Genomic DNA, 22,280 nt, shown 5'->3' with positions numbered 1-22,280 from the left:
AACAATAATAACAATAAAAAGTCTGTGTGTAGTGAATAAATGTGAATTTCAAAAATGACACCACAAAATAGCATACTTAAATTACATACAAATAAATTTAGAATAGGTAAAACAGTAATTTCTCCCTTTTAAACAATAATACCAATTAACCTTTGTGCACCAAGATGCCAAGTAAGTACTTATATAGCAAATAGAAAATAATTGTCCACAAGTTTTATTCATGAAATTAGAAACATAATAATGATAACTGAGTACTTTTTTTGTAATATAAGTCTACTAATGAAAAGAATGAATTTTGTTGTGTTATTACTTGAGGCTCAATATTAATGTTTCTTATCATCCAACTGATTGCAAATATTTTTCCATAAAAAATCATTCCTGCTACTGAGGCTGTTGACTAGATTTTGCTCAGCGGCTATAGATTGCTGATCATTGGGTTAGATGCTTAGAAGAAGAATAGCAAAAGCACTGTCCATACAAGAACAAGTAGTAGTTAATCAGTAACATCCTTTGGTTACACTTTCCATGTTTTGTTACTGGTTCTTGGTACTGCGATAGTGTACTCCACTGCAAACCAAATAATAGGGAATCCTTAACATAAACTTGGAATCTTTTAGCAGAAACTGACAGTATGTAAAAGTGATAATAAATACCTTGATACAAGAAAATGAAGCCAGCACAGAGCAGTGTGAGCCAGTCAGTACAGAAGGGAGAAGAAAAAAGCTTTCAGAATGGATAAGAGTGGAGGGAATTCTTTCTTGTCAGTGGTAAAGAGTATAGCCCATCCATTACGGAGGAGGAACTAGAAATTTAAATCAGACCCTATCCAGAATGGTATATATTTGTATTGAAATCATTGTTAGTAAAATGGATATCTTTTTTATTCTAGAATCTGTGTGGCTTTAGTTCTTACCTACAAATCCCTTCACCATCTTTACAAAGACTTAAGAAACATCCTAAGTGTATGTATGGTATCTTGGCCAGCTAAATGTTGGTGTGCCCTGGAGTCAAGACTCTGAGCTTCAAAGTGAAGAAAATAAGACAACCAAGCCATGACCTTACTCCTATCTTTCTTTCTGACCACATGTTCCATTAACATAACAAGTATGTCTATTACATAAGAAAGCCTTTGTCTATAGCCAGGTTCTATTTGTCATATAGGGATCCATGAGACAAAATTCTTTGGCCTGGGACAGTAGTTTACTCATTCAAAAGGCTTTTAATAGGCTGTGTGAGCATTCTCTTTAATATTTTAAGTGCCCCTGGGTGAAAGAATTCTTTTCAAGGAAAGGAATCAGTTAAGGAACTCAGAGGTTAGAGTCAGGTTTCTGAGTTTAAATCTCAATTCTCTGACCTTGGCCAAGTTACTTTTTGTTTCAGTATCAGCTCAGCTGTAAATGGGGTAACAGTTTCAGCATCATTGAATTTTTGTGAGCATTGAATTAATTCATGAATGCTATTTGGCATTCTGCCTGGTACATATTATATGTGCAATCAATATCAGCGATTTGTATAATTAATAAATATTCAATTTTCCTATGATAATCATCATAATGGCAATATCACTTTTTATATTAAATAAATGGCCATTTAATTCACAAATTCATTCACAAATAATTTCTGTGCCAAGCATTAATATAGTCACTGGATAGCATAAACAAAGTAGGTACAATCAGTGAACTACAAGAAAAAATTTCCCATATGTAACTTTTCTTTTGTAATTTTTCACCTATGGTTCAGTGTAGCCAAGTTTTCTCCAAAAGGATGATTTTAACTGTGCATAGAAGTAGTTTCTGCCATACAATGTAGTTCTCTTTATGATGATTCAATGCTGTTCTGTTATACCCAAAGGAGAGTTGGCTTCATCTCAGCTCTAAGACTATGGTGGTAGAGTTGAGTATTGCATGAAACTGAAAGATGGAGCCAGCTCAATTAAACACAAGAATAGCATTTTTTGTCCATTTTTGAAAGTTCAGTTTCTAAAACAGTGCTTACTTAGTACATAGTAGGTTCTTAGTAAATATGAATATGAATAATGGATAAGAATTTGTAGTATTATGAGGTTTTCTTAAAGTCAGAAACTGATTTTTGTTACATCACTATGAAATAATGCTCATTTGTATGTTTCTTCCCCATATAATATGTGAGAGATGTTTTCTTGCAGATGCTGAAAAAAACGTGTGTCACAGCCGTTCAGAAAATAGGCCTCGCTTCACACTTCCTAGCCATGTGACTTTTCTTTGTCTTTGAACTTCAGTTCTCTCTTCTATAAAACAGGGACAATAATACTAGTATCATACTAGTGTTTCTTTTTGATCATTTTTTAAATAAGTTTATATATAGAGCATTTATATCAGTGCTTGTCATATACAAGGCCCTGAAATGTTATTGAAATTATGTAATATAGTAATCTTATATTATTACTAATATATCTTCTATAATTCCAAATACAATGCTAAGCATATTGTTTGTGATCTATAATTATTATTAGGTGACTAAATAATGTTTATCTATTACAAAAAATGTAAACTATTCTTGATCTTGAGAACAAACATATCTATAAGGCAAGGAAGCAGTACCTTCCCCTCCAGTCATGGGCCATATCTGCTTTGGCAAGTTCAAGAGGCCTTTGATCAACTTTTGTTGTCAGGAACCCAAGGCAAATACAACTGAGAATGAGGTGGAACAGTGGATTGTTAAGATGTTAAGATATGTATTTGCACCTTTTCCTGTTTTACCTATGCCTATGCACGAAGTATATCACGGAGTATTACAAAGTATACCCTTAATCTACCACAATTTGGCTTTCTCTCCCCACCCACCCCCAAACCAATAAATGCATTTTGGCTATATTTATGGATATGTTTCCTGATAGACACACTCACTGATGACTTCTCAGCTCTCCTCCTGATTACTTGAAGTGTTTAGGGCATGCTGCCTTTGGGAAGCTTACTATGTCCTTAAAATATGAAATACCCCATATCCCATGCCCCTATCCCAATTTTCTCCTCTGGCTGATCCTCTGTCCTTCTCACATCCCTGTAGTTTTCTTCCTTTGCTTCACTGTTATATGTTTGTGTTTTCTGGGGTTGTGTATTTAGACTTATTATCTTCTTATAATTTCATTCTCACCCATGTTTTATAGTATTATACATTAACTAGTATATTAGACTGAATAATGACCTCTGAAGGTATTGGGTCCTAATCTTTGGAACTTGTGGATGTTACCTTACTTGAAAAAGAATCTTGTAGATACGATTGAGATAATGGTCTTGGTATGGAAAGATTATTCTGGATTAAGCTGGACTGTCCAGATGGGCCCTAAATATCATCACTAGGGTCTTTATAAGAGAGAGGGAGAGGGAGATTGTTACAGATCATCACAAAGCAGAAGATAACATGAGGCAGAGAATGACATGGTCACAATACAGGAAATGTCAACAGCCATCAGAAGCTGAAAGAAGCAAGGAATAGACTCTCCCCCGGAGTCTCTGGAGAGAGCATGACCTGCTGACACCATGACTTTCACTCATTGGTTGGTACTGACTATGGCTTTCTGACCTCTAGAACTATGGAAGAATACATTTTTAAAAAAATGAATCTCTATTGTATTTTTTCCATTCCCATTTAGTCCCTTTATACCTCCCTCTCCCCAGCACTCACCACACCATTGTCCATGTCCATGAATCCTTTTTCCTTTTTGTTCAACCCCTCCACTCCCTAACTGCCCCTATCCCCCAGCCAACTCTGCCACCATTAGCCGTCATCCTGCTTTCCTGATCTATGAGTCTGCCCTCATCGTCCTTGTTAGTTCCATTTGTTCAATAGATTCTATATATGAGTGAAATTATATGGTATTTGTCTTTCCCTGACTGACTTATTTCACTTAGCATAAGGTTCTCCAGGTCCATCTATACTGTCACCAAGGGTAAAATTTTCTTTTTCTTTATGGCCAAGTAGAATTACATTTTGTAAATATCTCATAGTTGTTTTATCCACTCGTCTACTGATGAACACTTAGGCTACTCCCATATCTTAGTGATTGAAAATAGCACTGCAGTGAACAAAGGGGTGCCTTTGCTGCCTATGTTTTCTTCTAGGTTTTTTGTTTTTTTTTTATGCTTTTGGTTCTAACACTTAAGTCTTTGAATTTATTACTGTGTGTGATGTAAGAAAGTGGTTTAATTTCATGTTTTTGCATGTATCTGTCCAACTTTCCCAATACCATTCATTGAAAAACTACCTTTAGCCCATTGTATGTACTTGCCTCCTCTGTCAAATTTTAATTGACTATAAGGCTATGGGTTTATTTCTGGGCTCTCGATTCTTTTCCATTGATATGTGTGTTTGTTTTTATGCCATAGCGTGCTATTTTGATTACTATGGCCTTGTGGTATAGCTTGATATCAGGTAGCTTGATTCTTCCAACTTCATTCTTCTTTCTCAGGATTGCTGCTGCTATGTGGGGCCTTTTGTGGTTCCATATAAATTTCTGAAATATTTATTCTAGTTCCAGGAAATATGTCATTAGAATCTTGATAGGAATTACATTGAATGTATAGATTGCTTTGGCTAGCATGGACATTTTAACGATGTTAATTCTTTCTATCCATGAACACGGTGTGTGCTTCCACTTACTTGTATCTTCTTCAATTTTTTTCTTCAGTGTCTTATAATTTTCTGAGTACAGGTCTTTTACATCCTTGGTTAGGTTTATTCCTAGGTATTTATTCTTTTTAAAGCAATCATTTTTGTTGCTTTAAACCCCAAATTAAACAGCAGCCAAAAGAAACTAATACAACTAGAAAATCTAATCTATTTTTTTACAATTAAGCAATGTTTAATTAATTACTTTTAAATAAAGATACAGAGATTTTCTCCCTAAAAACCTATGCTTATAAAATTTAAAAACTTTCAGCCATCTGAGAAGGAAGATGGTGCCAAAGTAGGAGGGAGCAGATTTGGTTTTCCCTGCACACAGGAGAAAAATCCTGGCTGATCTAGGGAGTGGAGGAGCAAGCAACCAACATACCTCAGCATATGTGAAAATAGGGGACCAAGGATTGTGGCAGAACTGAAAAACCAGTCGGTGAGAGGAGTGCTGCAACACGGTAGGGTCCCAAGGACCAGCTCGGGGTGGTGGGGGCTGCAGCCCCAGGCCCAGCGCTGGCTGCTGGGTTTGCCACAGAGAGAGTGCCGAGACAACTGCTCCCTCCCCAGCCAAACAGGGTCTGAGAGGCACCGGGAGGAGCTCAATTGCTAGCAAACACACAAGGGCTGTGAGGACCCTCAGAATCTGTGGACACCGGTGGGGTTGGGTCATGCAACAGGCCCTGACACCCACAGTCACCCGTCTTGCTGGAGAGTTGGGCTGCTGGAGAAGCCAGGCCGCAGTGTGGAGCAGCAGGCTTGAATAGGAGGAATTTCTCAAGAGGAATGAGTGAAAAGACAGACACTGTTTAGGGAATTCTCCTAAAGCAATCGCTGGCCTCCCTGCCACTCAGCCAGGCAGTGATCCCGAGTTTGCACAGAAGGTTGTGCTTGTGTGGAGGACCCTGCACACCCCCATAGTGCTGGGAAGGCTGAGGCAGTCTGGCCAAGGGTGCACTCGAGGGAACACATCGCCACACCCCAGTCCACAGCAGTAACCCTGCAGAAAGACCTGATTCCCACACCTAGGGCGCAGGGCCCAGGAGCCAGGATAGCTCCCCAGACAGTGCACGCTGCTGACTGAGTGCAGATCCTGAAGGAAGAAAGGCATACCAATCACCTCTCAGCCTGCTACAGCCAGCAAGACCAGAACACCCGGTTTGGCCACTTTGAAACCAAAAGACTTTTTAATTTTATTCTATTTTTTTAAACAGTTCTTAATTTCTTAATTTTTATTATTTTTATTCTCTTTTAATTTCTTTTTCCTCTCTTTCCTGCTTTCTTGTGTTATTCCTTCCCCCTTTCTTTCCTCCAATTTTCTCTTCTTCCTTCCTTCGTCTGCTTTTTAAATTTTTTTTAAAATACCTACAAGTGAGACAAAAACCTGTATCTGTGAAAAGACCAGATTTGAACCCAAAGAAGGGGCATCACAACAGCTGTGACAGTGAGACAAATTTCACTCTGCTATTATAGAGAACCTGTAAGTTATTGCACATTTGTATTATTATTATTTTTCCATTATTCTTACATTTTTAATAGTATTTTTGTATTCCTCTTTTTTCTGCATAATCTGCTTTGCTAGGCTGGTTAAATTGTATCACCTGACAGGTTTCCCCTGATATCTCTTTCATAGTGTATTGCTAATTTACTATCCTTCACCTCACCTATGTCCCATTAACACACTACTCAAAGTTCTATACTCCCTATTCTTGTTATCTAGATCTCATACATTCTGTCATATGATTGTTGCTCTAATATTATTGCAAATAATTGCTATTCCATGCAATTGTAAATACTTCACAACACCCCTCCCAGATCTTAGCCCACTTCAAAGTTTCCTGAACTCTATTACTGTAGTGGTTAACTCTATTCTCTTGCACACTACACCTGTTTACTATCCTTTACTCTCACCTTACCTCAGAATTTGACCCCCCACAACTTTCTAGATCCAACTCACAGAATTTGACCACCCTCACTGCTTTCTAGATCCAACTCACAATCCTTCCTTCCACAACAAGAGTCTTATCTTCTTTCCATCCTTTCTAAAAATCAGCTAGCTGGGTGGAAGTTCACGGTTGTACATAGCAAAGGATCTCCTATATCTTCTCTTCTGGCTGCTACTGTAAATATCATAGAATACCCTCTTGCTGTCTTAAACCATTTTGCCTTCCCCCTCCAAATGATCACAAAAAAGAGTAGGTGGAAGTGGTGAACACCAGGATACCCAATGGAAAAGGAAACCCAACAACAAAGGAACCACTAACAGATAACAACAGAAGAAGGTGAAGGAGGGAGTGGAAACCACACAAACCTCAATCCAGGACCTATCTGGGAATACAACTAAATAGTAGAGATAGTACCCAGTACAAACAACTGGACAAGAGCAAGAGAGAATCCTCAAAACCTTATACACACAGAAGAACCAACTTCAACACAACCTGCCCTCACCAGCACAACAAAATACAAGAGGTGATGGACAGAGTGACCCTCATTTAACCAGCTGGTGGGAAGGAACCACCAAAGAAAGACCCAACAACAATCAAAACCCAAAGACAAACACAGAGCCAACTTAAATGGCAGCCCAAGACCAGTGAGCTTGGGAGATCAAGGAAACTGCACCACTGAAACTCACTGGTATTCTACCACAGAATTTCACATCACAAACCCAGGGAGCAAGAACAGAGCAATTCAAGAAGCTGAGGCTAACAAGAAGAGTCTCACAAGCAATGGGAAGACAAAGAAACAATCCCCAAATGAAAGGAAAGGAGGAAGCCTCAGAAAGAATGCTAAACAAAATAAGGGAAACTCAACTACCAGATATTGAGTTCAAAGCAGTGATTTTCAGGAAGCTCAATGAGCGCACAATGAGCTACCAGAAACTACAGGGAAGCTACAATGAGCTCACTGCAAACTATATCAACATGAAAAAGGAGATAGAAACTATCACTAAGGGCCAAGAGGAAATGAAAAATACAATTTCTGAACTGAAGAACACAGTAGAAGGAATGAAAAGCAGGATTGATGAAGCAGAAGATCAGATCAGTGAGCTAGAGGGCAAAGTAGAAAAAACACCCAGAAGGAGCAAGAAAAGGAAATGAGGCTCAAAAAGAATGAAGAGGGATTAAGAGAAATGTAAGACAACATGAAACATAGTAATATCCATATAATAGGGATATCAGAAGGAGAAGAAGAGCAAGGGATAGAAGACCTATTTGAAAAAGTAATGGTGGAAAACTTCCCTAATTTGATGAGAGAAAAAGTCATACAAATCCAGGAAACACAGAGATTTCCAATCAAGAGGAACCCAAAGAGGGTCACTTCAAGACATATCATAATTAAAATGGCAAAATACCAAGACAAAGAGAGAATCTTAAAGGCAGCAAGGGAGAAACAAGAAGTAACATACAAGGGAGCCCTAATAAGGTTAGAAGCTGACTTCTCAATGGAAACACTCCAAACCAGAAGACAATGGCAAGAAATATTCCAAGTAATGAGAACCAGAGGTCTTCAACCAAGGCCACTTTACCCAGCAAGGCTCTCAATCAAGATAGAAGGCCAAATAAGAAGCTTCCCAGATAAAAGGTCTAAAAGAATACACCTCCACCAAACCAGCTCTGCAAGAGATGCTAAAGGGCTTGCTTTAAAGAAAAGAGAGAGAAAAAGGAACACAGGTGCGAAAATGGCAATGAATAAGTACCTATCAGTACTAACCTTAAATGTAAATGGATTAAATGCTCTAACCAAAAGACATAGAATAGCTGAATGGATAAGAAAGCATGACCCACACGTTTCCTACAAGAGACCCACCTCAGGACAAAAGGTCTACACAGACTAAAAGTGAAGGGCTGGAAACAAATTTTCCAAGCAAATGGACAGGAAAAAAAAAAACCTGGGGTAGCAATACTCATATCAGGCAGAATAGACTTCAAGAAAAAGGGCTATAAAAAGAGACCCAGAAGGTCACTTCATAATACTCAAAGGAAGAATCCACCAAGAAGACTTAAACATTGTAAATATATATGCACCCAACATAAGAGCACCGAAATACATAAAGAAAATCTTAGAGGACTTCAAGAAAGATATTGATAACAACACAATTATAGTAGGGGATTTTAATAGCCCACTGTCAATAATGGACAGATCTTTCAAACAAAATATCAACAAAGACATTGTGGCATTGAACAATGCTCTAGAGGAAATGGACTTAACTGATATATATAGAGCCCTTCATCCCAAAGAAGCAAAATACACATTCTTTTCAAATGCACATGGAATATTTTCAAAGATAGACCACATGATAGGACAGAAAGCAAGCCTCAACAAGTTCAAGAAAATTGAAATTATACCAAGCATTTTCTCTGACTACAAAGGACTATAACTAGAAACCAACCCCAAGGGAAGAAGCCCAAAACACTCAAAATCATGGAGATTGAATAGCATGGTATTAAATAATGAATGGGTCAAGAATGAGATTAAGGAAGAAATCAAAAAGTTTCTGGAAACAAGAGAAAATAAACTCACAACAACCCAAAATTTATGGGACACAGCCAATGCAGTCCTGAGAGGGAAGTTCATAGCGATACAGGCCTACCTGAAGAAGATAGAAACATTTCAAACAAACAACCTGACCCTACGTCTACAGGAACTCGAGGAACAACAACAAATGTGGCCCAGAACAAGCAGAAGGAAGGAAATAACCAAGATCAGAGCAGAATTAAATGGCATCGAGTCTAAAAGCAAAATTCTAAGGATCAATGAATCCAAGAGCTGGTTCTTTGAAAAGATAAACAAAATCGACAAGCCTTTAAGCAGACTCATCAAGAAAAAAAGAGAGAAGACCCAAATAAACACAATCAGAAATGAAAGAGGAGAGATTACAACTGACACTATAGAAATACAAAGGATTGTAAGAAATTACTATGAAGAACTGTATGCCAAGAAATTTGAAAACCTAGATGATATGGACAAATTTCTAGAAAAATATAATCTTCCAAAACTTAATAAAAAAAGAAGCAGAAAGTCTGAACAGTCCAATAACAGCAGATGAAATTGAAGCAGTAATTAAAAAACTCCCAACACACAAAAGTCTGGGTCTGGATGGTTTCACAGGAGAATTCTACAAAGCATTTAAGGAAGAGCTAACCCCTATCCTCCACAGACTATTCCAAAAAATCCAGAATGATGGAAGACTCCCAAACTCTTTTTATGAAGCCAGCATCATCCTAATTCCAAAACCAGATAAAGACACAACAAAGAAAGAAAACTTCAGGCCAATATCACTGATGAACATAGACGCTAAAATCCTCAACAAAATATTGGCAAACTGCATCCAACAATATATTAAAAAGATCATACACCATGACCAAGTGTGATTCATCCCAGGGATGCAAGGATGGTTCAATATTCACAAATCAGTAAATGTAATTCATCACATAAACAAAAGCAAAGACAAAAACCACATGGTCATATCAATAGATGCAGAAAAAGCATTTGATAAGGTACAGCACCCATTTATGATAAAAAAAACTTGGCAAAGTGGGAATAGAGGGAGCATTCCTCAACATAATAAAGACCATACATGAGAGACCTACAGCCAACATAATACTCAATGGGCAAAAACTAAAATCTTTTAGTTTTTACTAAAGATTTCACTAAGATCAGAAACAAGACAAGAATGTCCACTTTCACCACTTTTATTCAATATAGTATTGGAAGTTTTAGCCACAGCAATCAGACAAGAAAAGGAAATAAAAGGCATCCAAATTGGAAAGGAGGAAACAAAACTGTCATTGTTTGCAGATGACATGGTAGTGTACCTAGAAAATCCTATAGACTCTGCCAAGAAACTGCTTGACCTAATAAATGAATTTGGCAAAACAGAGGGATACAAAGTCAATATCCAGAAATCAAAGGCATTTTTGTTTACTAACAATGAAACAGCAGAAGCAGAAATCAAGAAAAAAATCCCATTTGAAATAGCAAAAAGAAAAATAAAATACCTAGGAATAAATCTAACCAAGGAAGTAAAAGACCTGCATACAGAAAACTACACAACACTGAAGAAAGAAATTAAGGAAGACACAAACAAATGGAAACATATACTGTGTTCATGGATTTGAAGAATTAACATCATCAAAATGTCCATACTACCCAAAGCAATTTACACATTCAATGCAATACCTATTAAAGTACCAATGGCATATTTCACAGACATAGAACAAAAACTTCAAAAATTTACATGGAACCATAAATGAGCCCGAATAGCTGCTGCAATTGTGAGAAAGAAAAGCAAAGTAGAAGGGATCACAACACCTGATACCAAACTGTATTACAAGGCCACTGTGATCAAAACCGCCTGGTAGTGGCATAAAAACAGGCACATGGACCAATGGAACAGAACAGAGAGCTCAGAAATAAGCCTAAGTCTCTACAGCCAATTAATATTTGACAAAGAGGGCAGCAACATAAAATAGAGTAAAAACAGTCTCTTCAACAAATGGTGTTGAGAGAACTGGACAACTATATGCAAAAAAATGAAACTGGAACACCAACTTACACCATATACAAAAATAAATTCAAGGTGGATAAAAGATTTAAATATAAGCCATGTCACCATTAAAGTCCTAGAGGAGAACATAGGCAGGAAAATCTCAGATATTTCATGCAGCAACATTTTTACTGATATGTCCCCCAGAGCAAGGGATATAAAGGAAAGAATAAACAAATGGAATCTCATCAAAATAAAAAGCTTCTGCACAGATAAAGAAAACAGTATTAAAATAAAAAGAGAACCAACTATATGGGAAAACATATTTGCCAATGATACCTCAGACAAGGGTTTAATCTCCAAAATATATAAAGAACTTACACAGCTCCACTCTAAGAAGACAAGCAACCCAATTAAAAAATGGGCAAAGGACTTGAACAGACACTTCTCCAAGAAGGACATACAGAGGATCCAGAGACACATGGGAAGATGCTCAATATTGCTAGCTATCATCAGAGAGATGCAACTTAAAACCACAATGAGATACCACTCCACACCAGTCAGAATGGCCATCATAAACAAAGCAACAAACAACAAGTGTTGGAGAGGTTGTGGAGAAAAGGGGACCCTAGTGCACTGTTGGTGAGACTGCAGACTAGTACAACCACTATGGAAAGCAGTATGGAACTTCCTCAGAAAACTAAAAATGGACCTGCCTTTTGACCCAGCAATTCCACTGCTAGGATTATATCCTAAGAACCCTGAAACACCAATACAAAAGAACCTATGCACCCCAATGTTCATAGCAACACAATTTACAATAGCCAAGTGTTGGAAGCAACCTAGATGGTAATCTAGTAAATGAATGGATCAAAAAACTATGGTACATTCACACAATGGAATTCTATGCAGCAGAAAGAAAGAAGGAGCTCCTACCCTTTGCAACAGCATGAATGCTACTGGAAAGCATTATGCTAAGCGAAATAAGCCAGGCAGTGAAAGACAAATATCATATGATCTCACCTTTAACAGGAAACTAAAGAACAAAACAAAGAAATAAGCAAAATATAACCAAAGACACTGAAATAGAAAACAATCTGACAGTGTTCAGAGGGGAGAGGAGAGGGAATTTCAGGGGAAAAGGGAAGGGTTTACAGGAACAAGTATAAAGAACACATGGATAAAAACTAGGGATGGGTAGAAATGGGAGGGAGGAGGGAAGGGCTGGGTAGGTGGGTTGGGATGGGAGTAAAAGATAAAAAATTGTACTGCAACAACAATTAAAATTTAAAAAAAAGGACAACAACAACAAAAAACCTTTCAGCCATTTAAGTATTTCAAATGAAAACCATTACAAACTTCTCAAATGTTTGGTATATCCATTATATGTCAATGTAGAATCCTTCAGAGATATTTCAGTCTCTCTGTCTTCACGGGATGGCTTTTTCTTATTGATTGCCTTATCTTCTTTTTCACATGCTATGGTTGATTACTGTGCTGAGCATCAGATCCTCCATTTGAGTCTTTGAACTTGTTTGTTCCTTTTCTAGCTTTTTGTTTGGCTCTTTCTTCCTTTAATTTTTGATTTTATTCACTTCCTCATGACATCTTTGTTCAGCAAAAGGTTTATTCATCTCTTGAGTGATTACAGAATCCCTTACATCAATCAAAAACATGTTTTTAAACTTGTTATACAACACTGCAGACTTTTTCATGATAATCTAGTCATTTTGAATTGCCGTATTTTCTTCCTCAGTATATTCGTTCACATCTGTTCACATCAAGATGATCAATTTTGAGTGGATTTTTAATTTCAGCATGTATTCTTTGAAGTCAAGAATCCATTGCTGTTTCTCTCTTCTTCATTTTCTTAACTGTTGGCTTCTTTCCTTCATTTTTATTCTGCTGCCCAGTTTCCATTTGTTCCTTTTGCTTGTGTTTTTTTCTGCTATTTTTTTCTCATGTTGGCCTTTTAGCATATTCCTTCTATGATCAGTCTGAAATTTTCTTCCACCTTTTCTCTTCTTTTTGCCTTCTTGATCATCTCTTTCTTCAGAGTCAGAGGTTGATATAAATCCTGTGTTAGCCAAATTTTTCCCTTTTGATTCAACTTCTTCTCTTTTATGTCTGGCTCTTTTGTTGGCTTATTTTCTTTGTTTAGGCCCTCTTCATCCTTTTTTAAGCTGCTTTATAGCTTGTTTCTCCTCTTGCCCCCTTTTCTTACTTTTGTCTTCTTCACTTACCATGTCACTCTATGAAGGACAGGTCTGTTTTATCTTTTTGGATATGCCTCTTGGTTTTGGAATCTTGACTTCTGTATCTGCAGCTTGTCCTCTTTCTGGACTCACTTTTAGATTAACATACTGTTGCAATTGTCACTACTCCTGCTACCTTGGTTTCTATTTGCTTTGCTGCCTTTCTCTAAAATCTATCTTAAATTAATATCTCTTTTTTGAGTGCCAGATCCACTAAACCAAATACCTGCTGGACATGTCCACTAGATTTCCCATTTAATATTAGAGCTAGCTGTTATTGAACACTTGCAAAGAGTACTTGCCAGGCACTGTTCTAAAGCCTTTTAGAAATATTATCTAATTTAATCCTTATTTTTTAAAAAAATTCATTTGTTTATTTATTTAGAGAGAGGGGAAGGGAGGGAGAAAGAGAGGAAGGGAAACATCTATGCAAGAGACATTGATTGGTTGCCTTTCACCCTGACCACGGACCAAGCCCACAACTCATGCACAAGCTCTGACTGGGATTGAATCAGCAACTTTTCGCTTCACAGAACAGTGCCCAATCAACTGAGCCACACCAATCAGGGCTAATTTAATCTTTACTTTAATACTCATTATAACCCTATGAGGTACTTTATTACTCTCACTTTAGAATGAGAAACTGAGACACAGAGAATTTAAGTAGCTTGCCCAAAGTTGTAAAGATGTTAAATGCTAGAGCTAGAATTTGGGACCTAGGATAGTCAGACTTCAGAGCCAATCACTAATGGTGGTGCCCTGCTGCTTTAATTGTCTGACATCTCAGGCTACTCAGAGCTTGTGCCATGCCCAAGCAGAAGTGTCCAGGACCTCTGAGGATAGATCACTTTAGTTGAATTCATAAAATCTTTACAGAGCCACTATTACCTGCTGGGTGCACAGTGTCAGTTCTTTGTAGCCATTATCAGGGCCAACTTGCTGATCTTATTCAAATATCAAACTCTCTCAGTCTAAAACACTTCCCAAATTCATGCAGTTTCAGAGTTAGAGCCTACATCAGTAGGAAGATCTAGGCCAGATATGAATTACTGTTGCCTCCTAAAAGCCTCATGTTTATTGACAAATTCTATTCATAGAGTACTGTGGCTATGACGTTGCCATGATCACTTTCACTACATTGCTACTGGGCCCTAGGAGAAAGTGAAAAAGCTGGAATTGAAAGCATCTCTTTTAGTATTTATAGAGTCTGACCTTTGATGCTCTGTATCCTATGTCTGGAATCCTGGGATCCTTGGTGATCCAATATTCCCCTCCTGGTTCTTCTGTTATAGTTATAAATTAAAATGTGAACAATCAGAATAATAGCTACAATATCTTAGTCATCTATGAGGAGCCAACTAGTAGATCTATACTGTTCATTTAATTCTTTTCACAATTCTATAAGAAAGTACTATCATTGCTATTTTATAGATGAGATACTGCGGCTTAAACAGGCAAACTCTAACTTGTCCAAGCTCTAACTTTTTTTTCCCGTCACCTTGGGCAGGACTGAAGAAAGAGGCAGGAGACAATCAGATTCTTCATAGTTCAGGAGGAGGTCAATTCAAATTCCTTCTCCATTCCCGCAGCCAGGTTTTACAATTTCTGTCTCTGATATCACCTTATGCTTGGGCACAGTAGATTTTAGTAATAATACTGATATTATTTTATTACACATATATAAGTATTTATAAGTTGCCAAGTTCTTCTGAATAAAAGAGCTCCCTCCATAAGTATAGAAGGGTAGATCCTCTTCTTCATTCTCAGATTTCTGTATTGGACTAACCTCTCTGTTGAGAGGTGTATTTTCTGTTAAGCTAAAGAAGTTTATATCTTTGGGGAATTTCATTTGCTCAGGCATAGGGTTTTTTAAGAGTTGAAAAAGTAAAACATTTTAGCCACAGTCAGCTAAGGCTGTTACCTCTTTCCATTTCAAATTCCTCTCCATATCTCTTTCTGTTGAGTGGTGTCAGATTGGTTGTGGACATTTTGCGTATTTGGCTAATGGGAAATGGAGTTGGTGATCCTTTTAGTTTGGGTTTAGTGAAATGTATTTATGTAGTCTGCATTTACTTCTGGATAAAGCTAAATTGTTGCTAACTGTCCTCATGAAGGAATGCTTTCAGAAATATTCCTGATTTCCACTTGCTTGGGATCATGGAATGAAGACACAGGGTTAAAGGTTGGAATGCAATAGGAACCTATTCTACAATGCCAGAAGTAAATGGATAACAGAGGAGAAAGAAATAAGAGATTTGAAATGTTCAGAGCCTGAAGTTCATTTGTGGAAAATTCTTCAAACCATCATACATATAAAATTGTAAGCAAAGCTTTAGATTCTCATTGATGCCAACTTAACTCAGAAATTCTCTTCTATAAGGAAATACATGAGGAAACAATCAGAATATGGAAATGGGAAAAAGTTAGGAGGAATAAAAACACTATAGGGTGTGTCAGGAGGGCAAATGAAAGTGATATTTGTCTTTCATTTGTCTCTTTTTTAAATGTATACTTCATGGTAATTCCTTATCTTTTTTTTTTAATATTTTATTTATTTATTTTTAGAGAGGGAAGGGAGGGAGAGAGAGAGAGAGAGAGAGAAACATCAATGTGCGGTTGCTGGGGGTTATGGCCTGCAACCCAGGCGTGTACCCTGGCTGGGAATCGAACCTGGGACACTTTGGTTCCCAGCCTGCGCTCAATCCACTGAGCTACGCCAGCCAGGGCGTAATTTCTTATCTTATTCTAATTAAATATTCACTTATATCTGTTATTTTGCATTCTTTCAATTAAGGATGACCTCTATAATTTTATAATTGCAAGCTTCAGATTTTACAAGTCCTACATCTGCCTCAGCTACTACAGCATTTAAAAATGCACTAACTAATCAGACCTTTAAGTGAATGGTTGATGGCAGGAGAGAGGTGGGAAAAACAGATCTGTTGGCTTCCAGGGGAGTGGCTTTGGAACTGAACGGGGACATAGGCTCTCCAGTTGTGGAGAGAGCAATCAGGTACTGCATGCTACCTGACCTCCATGCCAGACTCAGTTGACCAACTTTTTTCTCAGTAAGATCAGTCTAAAGATCAGGCAGCTGTCACATCACTGCAGGGTGGTAAAGCCTCTGCCAACCTGCTACCACATCTCTTCTCCACCTCTTACAGAAACTAAATGTCAGACATGTTCTTTGGATTTTAGACAATTTTCTGGTTTTCATGAATGAAATTATTAAAAGCAATATTCTTATAAGCAATTTGAAAATGAGTATTAATTATCTTTCACTACTGTGGTTTAGGAGATGTTGATGAGGATAAGGATGATGAGCCAACAATTTTGACCATCTACTATGTATTAGACCATATGTTGTACATAATATTATGCATGCTCTCAGTTCATCCTCCAACACAGGAGGAAACTGATGTTCAGAGGGGTCACACAGCTCTTGGCTGGACAAGATTTCAGAGAGAGTAGGGCACAAAAAGAGTTAAATGAGAAATTAAAAGGCAAGGGCTTTAAAAATTTCAGGCATTTCATAATCATGCCTTGGGCTGGCCCTGCTTAACTGTTTTTGCCAAGTCTAGTAAAATGCTGATTATTACTTCTCTTAATCACACAGAGCAATGTAGAATACACTTTACCTTATGTAGAGTGTAAAAAAATAACCTATGGGCAATGAAATTATGTTCACCCAGCATAAGTAACATAATCAGGATTAAAAGCCAAATGACACCTGGATTTCAACAAAAACCAATTACCAAGGGGGAAAGGGGTTTCAAGACAACTAGAACAAGACAGTTAAACATTAACTTTCAATGGTTTGAAGTGTTTAAGTTTTGCAATGGTGTGGTTTGGAAGCTCTCCAGCAGAAAAAAAAAATAGCCATTTCCTTTTAAGAGGAGAGCTCTCTGCAATATTTTCTTTGCTGAAATAATGTGATCCTTAATGAGGTCTTACATGACCCAAACTTTAAATGGACCCATTATTTTAGTTGACCTCATTCTTGCTAGGTTTTTACAGGTCGGCAATGAACTATCAACAGATTCCTGATAAATAATCCTACTTACCCAAAGAAATGTTAGTCTGTTAGTCTTATCCATGCTAAGAGGAAGCCTTTATTGTACCAGGCTCCCTCAGTGAATAATAAAAACCGAACTAAAATTCCTCAGAAAAGTCCAACATTGTGAGGTTTGAAGATGAAGAAACAGATTAAAATTATGATGCTACCCTGTCTTCAGCTATGTGTTTGCTGAAAATCCAGAACAGGAATTGCTTTTACAGTAGAGTCAGCAGCACAACTAGTCAGGTCAGGAGCTGCTCACTGGGTGGTTCTCTCAAAATGAATGGACATTAAGCACATGCAGTTAATTACTTTGGTGGTCTGGTCTGAGAAGCAATGGGTAAGACATCTCATGTGGCAACCAAAGCAGCTCTCACTGGAAGTTAATTGTCTACAATTAGAGACTCATTTCTTTGACTCTGAAAATCTTTAAGGGTTTATTCTTAAAATACAATTGCAGTCTTTGTCACCTACCACAAAGCAAGGCAGGTATCTAATAGTAGGTGAGAGGCATGTTTTTACAACTGATGCAAAGGATCCCAGGAAGAAGAAAGGTGATGAATAGTAAATTTTTTTTTCAAATGAGAGGAAGTAGGGAATTCATGTTGGTCTCATCTAGCAATTTGTAAATGGGTTGTTTGAACATATGAGTTTTAACATGTTCATAGATTATGGGTATGTGCATATGTGTGTAAAGTGGAAAGGCTTAATATTAGAGTCTGCCTCTCGTCAGCACAGCATAAAGTTCCTCAGGTAAGTGTGTGATTTAAAGGATTTCTGCATTTGCTAATTGCCCAGCACACATACCCTTTCTTTCCAAGGCAAGTTTTGAATTTCAGTGATGATTTATTATAAATCTATTTCTCATCGGTGAGAGACTTATCCCAAACATCAGTTTAAATTCAAGCTGCTCAAGTAGATATGGATAGAGAGATTCATTAAGATGACCTTCTCTAAGGGAGGTCATAATATACTATATTAAACAAAATGAAACATAAACATGACATTTGATCTAAGGTACTATACATTTTTTATTACTCATTATGGTGATGGAAATTTTTCAATAGTTTATGGTGGTGACTTTATACATTAAATAGAGCAATGATCAGATTGCATTGTGAAGAAGTTCAGTAAAGTTAGTCTTGTTACCTCAGAAGGTCAGGGGATATTCCTTCTCAGAAGAAATGAAGACTTAATAGACATTGAGTTTAATATTTCCTCCCCTGAATGCAATTTTTTTGCCAATATTCTAAATTTATTTATAAACTCTCCTAGAGAATAACAATGACCCAGAAAAGGAATGTCTAGCCAAAAGGTATGAGAAAAGACCTACTGGTGACCATCAAGTTATGTTCCAATTCTTTTTAAATGTCCCCTTCAAAAACAACAACAACAAGAGCTGGTTACCTGTAATTTTCTCCTATTAATGGTATAATTTTCTTATAGTTTTACTCTGCATAATTATAAATAATTTTTTAAATAATAGGCAGGATATAAATATAAGAATGTAATACTTGAAATAAAATATATCACAGAACTCTGTACCCTCTCCCTTTATATCCTTTGCAAGGTGACCTCTTCCATTTCCACATATGTGAAGATATCATTATTTTGACTAAATCCCTCTTCATCTTAGTATAGGCCAGTGGTTCCTATGACCACTATGCTGAATAGTAAATCCTCTTCACTCTAAAATCCAGTAATTGTGCATATGCATACATATGTATAAAAAACTGAAAACAAATGTCATGAAACTACACCATAGCCTCTGATATTTCCTATTGTGCATCATTCTATTTCAAAGATATTGCTGGTCAAAACCATGAAAAAAACTGTGTGACCCTAATGGGTTTTGCCCCACAGTTTGAAAAATGGTACTGTAAGCCAGCATCATTATTTGCCCAGATATCTGTAGCAGCTTATTAACTGGCTTCCTCTTTCTATTCCTGCCCCCACCTCCTTGATTCCCTATTTCATAGAGCAGTAAAAAGGACCTCAAAGACAAAGTTGATAATGTCATTCATCTGCTCAAAAACTTCAGTGGCTTCTTGCACTAACAATAAAATCCTCACAAGGTGTACTTGATCTATCCCTTGGCTTTCTCTCCAGCCTAATCTTAAGCCCTCTCTCTCTTCCTCAATATGCTCTAGTTCCATAGAGTTTGTTTCAGTTCCTCCAGGATACCAGATTCTTGTCTCTCTGGGTACAAGCTGTTCCCTCTGCCAGGAACATTGTTTCCCCAACTTCTAATGGCTTGCTGTTGCTTATCCTTTGGTTCTTGGCAAAATTATTTTCTCTAGAAAGAGGGTTTTCTTGACCACCCTAGTTGAAGTAAGGTCATATCTACTTATTATCTATTTCAGCCTGTTGTGTCAACATTTACATTTAGAAAAATGATTTTAAAAAAGATATGGTAGCTAGAAAACTTTGATCAAGTAGCAGGCAGGATGGGCTGGTGGGAGGAAGACCCAGAGCAGGAAATTACAATTCAGACAATGAGAACAATAACAATAAAACAGATTTCAACAGGCAAGAAACAGCAGGTCATTGCCTGCAGGGGATGGCCAAGTCAAAAATCTGACTGTTTCATGAATTTGGATAATGTCACCTAACACAGATGCTGGACCAATTTATGTTATAATTATATGATAGTTGATATTTTCTGTTTAATTATAATCAAAGTAAATTTTCTAGTGCAATTAAATATAGTAAATATATTGTAGGCATTTATTAGCCAAATTGATTAAAAAAACAAAGTGGCATCAGCCCCAATGAAAGCAAAGTTGACTGAGGCCAAAAATGAAGGGAGCTGTATGGATAGATAAGATGTCACAGCAAGAGACTTGAAACTGGGTTCTCTGGTGTTTGAGAAGACTGTAATGCACTTTAGGGAGATGCACATTGTCCACACACTTTGGGAGAATAATTTATATTTCAATTTACAAGGACTGATAATTATGGTCAGTGCTTCTACCTAGGTGCAACAAAACCCCTTTTAATCTTAAGTTGAAGAATGTAGTGCTATCTCTGTTGGTTTGTGAATGTTGAATTAAATCCCCTGTAGTTTCATTTCTGCTATACCATAATAGCTGATATAAAATATTACCATCTAGAGGAAATAAACTAAAGAAAGAATCATAATCTTATACAGTGGATAGATGACCACCATACATCTTAGATTTTTGAAGAAGTAAACAGTTTTAAAATATACTGTCCCTTTGTCTTCCTAATCATATTAGTACTTTTAAACCACATACCTTGATTTTTGATTTGGGATACACAGTCATGATACTTAAATGTTTTAAGATATAAGAACAAAAGTTTTAGTCAAAATGTTTATCAATATAGAATTTGGGTAGTAACATAATATTTTCATAAAAGTAACATGAAACAAACCAAAAGCAAGCAGAAGAAAGGAGGAGGGGATAATGGTGAAAAGAAGGGGAAGGGACTAGTCAAAAACATGTATGAATGACCCATGGACATAAACAATGATGTGTGGATTGACTATGGGAGAGGGAGGGGGCTGGGCAGAGGAAGACAAAGGGGTAAAAATTGGGACAACTGTAATATAACAACAATAAAATTTTTTAAAAGTAAATGGAATATTTTTAAAATTTTATAGCCATGCATGAAAGCATAATTTGAAATCTAAAATTAATTATTCTTCATATATCAGTTGATTTGAAAAAAGCAGAACAGTGGTGGGAGTTTCTGAAGTATTCCCAGAAGTGTTGAAAACTAAACAAGACAAGGAAAAGTTAAATCTAAAACAAAAATCCCGTGAATCATATATAAGTGGGGCTTCAGAAAAATGAGTTAGCAAATGGTTATAAAACTGGAAACTTTGCTTTGTAATAGCACTGAAGATATTTATTAAAACTTTAAAGTTGACTATATTCCACCTGAAAACATTATTCTACTAACTAGAGAATTTTTACTACAGATAACACAGAACATAGTTAGGCTTTTTAATCTAGATTATCTGCCAGGTGATTTTTAGGTAACCATAGTGATCAGACCTAAAGTATTTACAAAAGGCAGCTTAATAATGGCTGACAGCACTGATTTAATAGCTATTTATCTGTATTAATACATAGGAAATAGGAAAGGATGTGTGAAAGAACAAATATCTAGGAAGAAAATTAGGGGAGGTATAAGCATGTCTCACTTCCCATAGAGGCCACATCCAGTGCCCCCCAACCCTCCTGCAAATCACAGATACAAGTGTAGTACATTACATTAGGATTTGAGTGGAGCTGAAGGCTTAGGCTATTCATATTTTAGTGCAATGTAAAGCACAGTTTGTAAAGCTTCTGGTTAATTTGATAACTACAGGAATTCAAAATCGATAATGCAAGTTTCAAGTAAATGTTTTGATAACATTGGTCTTTAATTAAACTTAGAAGACAACTGAAATTTCCATTTTGCTTTATTAAAAACAAGAACTTTAACTAGACATCTGGCTGTTTAAATCATGTAGATAAATCATCTAAGTTGTTAGCTCATTTTCTTTTTTTAATTCAAATGTTTGCTATCTTTAGATAAAAAATGGATTGAGTTAGTCATGATAATTCATTCTTTGTGATTTACAAAGTGTGACTCAAAATACTGCCCTATCCAATACACAAAGGGTAATTACTTTCATGTCAGAAATATTTTCAAGTCATCTCTTCACTTGGTCTAAACTTAGATGAAATAGAATACATTGTAATATACTACATAAATATAATATTCTGTTACAATAAAATTTAAAGTAAAATATAATGACTGTTTTTGATGTTATCTTCTTAGGATTATTATTTTTTGAATAATGAATCAGAAATATAGA

The 22,280-nt window shown here is 36.7% G+C and overlaps 1 pseudogene; it reads right to left on the bottom strand.

The window, feature by feature from the left end:
* Window positions 1–12,488: 12,488 nt before the first annotated feature.
* On the bottom strand, window positions 12,489–15,380 carry LOC114495037 (annotated as a pseudogene).
* Window positions 15,381–22,280: the final 6,900 nt, after the last annotated feature.

This window comes from Phyllostomus discolor, chromosome 4, assembly GCF_004126475.2.
Source record: "Phyllostomus discolor isolate MPI-MPIP mPhyDis1 chromosome 4, mPhyDis1.pri.v3, whole genome shotgun sequence".
In the NCBI taxonomy this organism is placed as follows: Eukaryota; Metazoa; Chordata; class Mammalia; order Chiroptera; family Phyllostomidae; genus Phyllostomus; species Phyllostomus discolor.
The sequence above is the reverse complement of the archived record's forward strand: the minus strand, read 5'-3'. Positions and strand labels throughout refer to the sequence as shown.